This window comes from Lepisosteus platostomus, chromosome 6, assembly GCF_059453375.1.
Source record: "Lepisosteus platostomus isolate fLepPlt1 chromosome 6, fLepPlt1.hap1, whole genome shotgun sequence".
Taxonomy (NCBI): domain Eukaryota; kingdom Metazoa; phylum Chordata; class Actinopteri; order Semionotiformes; family Lepisosteidae; genus Lepisosteus; species Lepisosteus platostomus.
The window spans coordinates 53,576,865-53,583,692 of record NC_142616.1 but is presented as its reverse complement, the minus strand read 5'-3'; the positions used below and the strand labels follow the sequence as shown (position 1 = coordinate 53,583,692).

Sequence of the window (6,828 nt, the reverse complement as noted above, 5' to 3'; positions counted from 1 at the left end):
GAGACGGGAAAAAGGCCCGGGCTCATTAGTGCAAAGAGTTCAGGAATGCCGTATAGAAACCTATGCCCTCAGGGAGCGGACGTGGGGCGCCCTGGTGCTAGGCGGGTCTCAGGACATCCGAACTTCAATGCTGAGCGAGGACAGAGTGCAAGACCCGGAAATATATAGCCCAAGGGAAAGAGAGGGACAGGAAGGACAGCAGACCGGAAACTAGGGACAGGACAGAGAAGGAGCGCCCTCTGGCTGCAGAGGGCGTGACACTGACTACTTACACCTCGGCCTTTCTTGACAACCTTATGAGACCGCTGGTTGAAGGTCTTCCTTCTTACATCAAGGACACCAACCACACTCTCCAACTTTTTAATGATTTACAATTTCAGGGCCCCAAATGCTTCAGTTTTACCATGGACATCACATCTCTTTACACCATCATTCCTCATTATGACAGTCTTACAGCCCTCAACTACACGCTGGACAAACACACAGTACTTGATCCACCCACCCACACCCTGGTATGCCTTGCAGAATTGGTTCTCATGCTGAATGCCTTTTTTTATCAACAGGTTAGTGGAGTCACCAACATGTTAGTGGAGTCACCATTGGCACCAGAATGGGACCCAGCTATAACAATATTTTTGTCGGCTGGGTAGAAGAACGCTTCTTCACTTCCTACATTGGTTTTGTCCCTGACCTCTACAAGTGATACATTGATGACTGCGTTAGTGCTGCCACATGCTCTAACGACCAGCTTGAGCACTTTCTGCATCATTTTACCCACTTCCACCTGTCCCTCAAACATAAAGTTAACATATCTTCCACTACTCTTCCATTTATAGACATCAACTTCTCCATTAAATACCCCCAACTCTTTACTTCAGTCTATTACAAACCCACTGATCCATACAACTACAGTATATCCTGTATAGCTCATTTCACCCCAAACACACTAAAAACTCTCTACCTTTTTCACAGTTCCTTTGGCTATGATGACTCTGCAGTGAGATTTCCAGAACCAAGCCCTCAAAATGTACTCTTTTTTCATCAACAGAGGATACCCTAACAGTATTATTGACAGGGCCCTTGCCCGAGCCAAAAACACCCCTCGGACCATCAACTCGAGCAACTCCCGCCGTAACAACTCCATTCCTTTGGTGCTTCCCTACCACCCCAACACACTTCCTATCCCTAGAACTATTAATGACAACTTTTCCATCCTACAGGATGATCCCTCCATTGGGGCCCTCTTTTCTGACCACCCCATCATCTCATACCGCCGAGCACCTAATCTGCATAATCTTCTTGTTCACAACTCCCTTGACCACCCTCAGGAACCATCCACACCAGGCACTTTCCCTTGCAACAGATCTTGCTGTAACATCTGCAAGTACATATCTAACACCACACTCATTCAAGGCCCCTCAGGAAAATTCCAGATCACTCAGATGACATCGTGTACCTCCAGAAACCTTATTTACTGTATCTCTTGCAGTAAATGCCCAGCCATCTACACTGGGGAAACAGGAAGGAGATTCGGAGACCATTTCAGAGAACATGATAGAGCTGTGAAGATTAAAGATCTCTCTAAGCCCATTGTTTCCCATTTCACCTCTGATGGCCATGACCACTATAATCTCTCCGTCTGTGTTCTCAAAGACGGTTTTCCAAACTCATACATCAGAAAGACTACAGGAACCAAAATTATCCTGCAGCTAGGATCTCACACCTTCCCCCTTCTCTTAATGACAGACTACTTTTTTTCTAAATTTTCTCCATCCATTGGAGGTTTCATTTCACACCTCTCCACACCTATTCTGACTTCACACCTCTTGATTGGCCTCTCTTTCTGTCCCCTGCTCCCACCACTCGCTCCTCCTATCTCCCAGCCTTTGTTCTACCGCTACATTACCTTTGCTTACTGCCTTGTCTTTCTCACACCTGAAGAAGGCTCCACGGCTGAAACGTTGTGTTTCCTTTCTTCTTTTTTTCAGTATGGAATAAACCTATTACTTTTTCCTATATATTTTTATGTTATATTGTCAAGAAATATGATTATTAGATTAAGAAAAAACAAATGAAATTAAGCTACTGTTTCAGTAACACAACTCTAACACATCACATACTGTACCATCTATTGATCTTCGTTGAGCAGAGAAGGGCAGAATTCAGCATGGTGAACAAAACTGAAGATTACTGCAGATTGCTTTATGCTAATATGAATTGTGACATACATTCTAGATGGCTGCATCTGTACGCGTACAAGATATAAGCTATCATTTTCATCCTCAGAAAAATAATTGGCATTATCCAAAAAAAGAATTTAAAAAATGATTCTTAAAAATGGGTTTTCTACAAAAACATCTGCAGAAAGAAAAATACAGATACAGATACCTAACATGTGTTTGCGTTCCATTTAATCATAATTTTGCCTTTAACATCTATGATTAAAACAGCCATTGTGAAATGTTGTCAGATTTATGCAATATATCTAGAAAACTTGCAACACCCAATACCTTACTGGAGAGGAAACACCATGAGGTTTATTAATAATCTTAGGTGACAATTTTTTTCTAAACCAAGGATAATAATGTGCACCTTTCCTTGCCATACATATCTACTGTGACTTGTCGAGTGGGGTCATACTGTCTTCTCATAACACTGATTGGTGACACCTGTCTTGCTCTGCTCAGACTAATGAACTCTCTGCAGCTGTGTTCCAGAAAAGAAAAAACAAGATTTTCAAAAGAGCAGGAAATAAGTGGTGCAATAGCACAAATCTAGGTACTGTACATACTGTATGAGGAAAGAATAGTCTATTACATTTTATCCCCATCAATTGTATCCTTTTCTTGAACATTTTCATGCATAGCTATGAAGTGTGCATATGCATACATGCCTGTATGTATTAGTACCTTTTCTAATTCAGATGCTTTTGTAGCAAAAGACTCATGCTGGAATGTGGAGGCATTTGTTTCTCTTGAACAGGCTGACAGATGCCTTGAACTACCACCTGATATGTGTCACACGATGATATCAGTTTCATGAGCAATTAACCTGATTGCCTCTTACCTTTTCCCTCAACTCGAGCTGATAATTAAGTTAAATTGAGGTTTGGATACTTTTTAACTTTGAAAAATAATTATTTAATTTAAATTGTATTGGTTGCAGTGACCTCTAGTGGAAATGGCACTATACTAACACTGCTACTGTTACTACTACCTCTGATATTATGACCAATGATATCATTATCATCATCATTATCATCTTCATCATTATCAGTGTTCCTCATCTAAGTCAGAAGCATGAGAAGTCTATATTATTTTGTTTTCTTAGGAAATAGTTGTTTCCTGTGGTAACGCCCTTAGCTGTAACAGTACAAGATTAATTTAGATGTGGCAATTAAGCTTTGAAGCAAATCAAATATGTTTTTATTTAAATAGATTAAAACAGTTTATTGACTCAGCCTGAAAAATGGACTTCATACTTTTTAATTGACTTAAGGCGCTAACAAATGAATTGCAGTTTTAGCTCTGAATGCTATTCATTTTTTCTTCACAAATCCTCCTGTACAGTATGTATAAATGCACTGTATACCATACAGATCTAAAAAGTGTTCACAGTATTGAGATATACCAAAGATCTGAGACTCACAATGCATTTGGTTAGAGCAGACTGCATTCCAGGATGCCAGGTGTAGAATTCTTCATGATCAACAGTCGCTACTTATCTCCTTATACTGAAATAGCATCTACCATAAATCTTCAAGTCTTGTATTCATCCTGCAGGCATTGGTAAATAGAGTTTGAGCTGGTTGAAAGGACCAATGGAATTCATGAACATCTGCGCACTCTGTGATACTGTGAGTTGTACTACACAGTGTTCTTTAACACACATGAAGGTCAATGATTTACATTACATCATGATGGAAACAAGTCATAAATAAGAAAACCTTAATGTCACCAAGACTCAGAGATTCAAAAAGACTTAATTCCCTTATACGCTTAGCTATGCAACTCTTTGCATTGGATGTGCACTTTTGAAATGCTGAAATACAAATCGTTCAATAAATCCTGGCACTGTTTTGCTCAATTAACTCTATTTATCTACATAATAGTGTTTTCCACCATACTGCCTATCCTACACTTTAAATTAATGCAGCATACATGTTTTATTGATATGTGACATCTCATTTTTTTCCACTTCTGCAGTAAATCAACATGAGAAAAAATGCTGGAGTACTCAAAGATTATATATTATGCCCATTAGCATCTATGGCAGTGTAATGAACTTCTTTAAAATTCACGGTCAATATGCAGCAAAAAAAAGTAATAACATCTTCATTTGTTGGTGGTAAATTATTAAATGTATATAGAGTATTCACACATATATTCAGGGGGTAAAATATGGTGTAGTATTTTGAATTGGTCATTGTCATCATGAAAAAGCCAGTACTGATTATTTTCAGTGATAACGGTTTTTGTCTGCCTATACACCATTTATTTTGTTAAATGATAAGGAAAATTTTTGACCATTGACAAGATAGTTACTGTAGGTGATGTTATTGATTTAGTAATAATCCTTATATGTTTATAGCACTTTTCATTCCAAAGGATCCCAAAGCACTTTACACATAGAAGGGAATCCATTTCATCTACCACTTCTGTGTAGCACCCATGCCAGAGATTTGCAGCAACTTTTATGTGCTATCAGCCCAACTACACAGTAGATCAGGAGAAGAACTGAGAAACTAAGGGGTAACTTTGGAAAGGATAGCTTGTGTAATCCCAGTGTGTAATAATGCCAGAAATCTGGAGTTAACTCTTTCAGAACTTATTCTTTCTAAAAGTGTCATGGGAACATTCAACCGAAGTAATGCTACAAGGATGTTTAAAGAGGATAACTCTTAAATAATTCACCAGTTCTTAAAATTGCCTTTACTTCATTACATTCATAGCTCTAGGCAGTGCTGCAATTTATTCAGCAGTGTGGAATGCTACCCACATGATCAAATGATACTTTCAAATTCCCTGCAGGATTGTTGGATTAGGTCATAAAATTTAAATCATAAATTGTTTCTCTAAGAATTACTGCCTGTATGTATATTTTACTGTTTTAAAAAAGGGGTACTAAGCACGATGTCAGGTTCCTTTCCTTGAACCAGGAGTGGTCCAAATGTGGTTCTGTTACATAGCAGTGTGTAGCAAATTGCATTTTGATTTTTGTGATTAAACAATTAAATACCTCTTCAAGCACATTTGAAGAAAATGTATTTTCTCTGTGAGTTTTTTATAGATTTAAATATTAACAAATAACAATGGAAGTTGCTTCCTTTTAAGCAATGCTCTGGCCTGTGGACTTAATAAAAAATGTTGCTGTATTTATTTAATTATATTGTTTATTCCATTCAGAACATTCTTTTTCTAGATAAACATAAGATGAAATGTATATTTTAATGAGACATTCAAATCAGTCTATTTTTTAATCCTTTATGAAAGAAATTAAACTTTGATTTAGAATTTTGTAAACTGAATTCAGAATCAGCTGTTTTTTTTCCCAGATAGTTTCTGAAATCATTAACAATAGAATTATTTTAGGGTATTACAGTTTTTTTACTTAGATATTATGTTTTTACTAGGATGGATTGGGGCATAACCATTCATTGTTATGGCAGAGATGTTCACGTTTCTCTATAGTTAACAAACCACCTGTTTGTCATTAACCCCCAAGTAAATAAGGATTTATTGTTCTCAAATTTGTTATATTATGCATTAATTGATCATACTTGAAAACCTGGCAGCCTGTGACATTTTGCTAAAATATGGACTGTAACATAAAGATAGAAAACTGATGTACTTGATTTCAGTTTAAGAAAGACCTGTAAAGACCTGCATTTGAGACCATCCACTTTTGCTGGTTAGTGGTACACTGGTTATTTTGTGTATGACTTGTGAAAATTCTATACCAGGATGACCTCTTATTAATGCATCTCGACCTGCTTTTGAAGTCATTTGGAATGATCACACATACAGAGTCACTACTCCATCTGTCTCTGCCCTAAGGGAGTTGTCCCATCTTTGGCTAGCAATATGTATCCTCTGTGGCCTAAATTTTCAGTACTGAAGTGGTTGTACCGTTGCTGCTACAAATGAAGCCAAGACAGGGCTGCCAGGTCTGAAGAGAAACATGGAAAGCAAAAAAAGTTCTGGAGCTGGGTGGTGTTATCAATCATTCTACACAACATCAGTCATCGCAGACACTTGCCCTTCTACTTCATTATAATATTAGGATTATCTAATCCCCCAAACAGAAATGCATGACATTTTCATTATTAAAAAGTAGGAAATGTCTAGCATTTCTATTGATTACTGGAGCAAGGAAAAATATTCATTAAATTAAGTATTCTGCAGTTTAATTCTCTGTTATTCACTAATATAATACCCCTTAACCTATGAATGTGTTTGTGCATTATACAGTACATAAGGGAAATAACCAAGCTAAATCAAAAACATCAAAAATAATGAAGATGCTGTATGGTAATCGCATAGTTGTTTATAAATAAAGCAACATCTTTGCTTTATGTGTACAATCTGCTTTCTCTTAGCAGAGATATAGCCTCAAGTATCAAGCACACAATGGACTAGAAACAAAGTCGATTCTCAATGGCAGCTGCTCATCCAAATTTCAAAAGTTAAAGAGCAGTTTCACTTCTACCTATCTACTGTACACTGACAACCACTAAAAGGCATGTTCCAGGCAGGCCCATGGCAATTGACATGTCACAGTCCATTGGGGAAGCGTTTTTACAATATATTTTCCTTTTTTCACATACTC

General features: G+C 37.5%; 1 pseudogene; it reads left to right on the top strand.

Annotated features, from left to right (window-relative positions):
- Positions 1–404: 404 nt before the first annotated feature.
- On the top strand, positions 405–1,762 carry LOC148661894 (uncharacterized; annotated as a pseudogene).
- Positions 1,763–6,828: the final 5,066 nt, after the last annotated feature.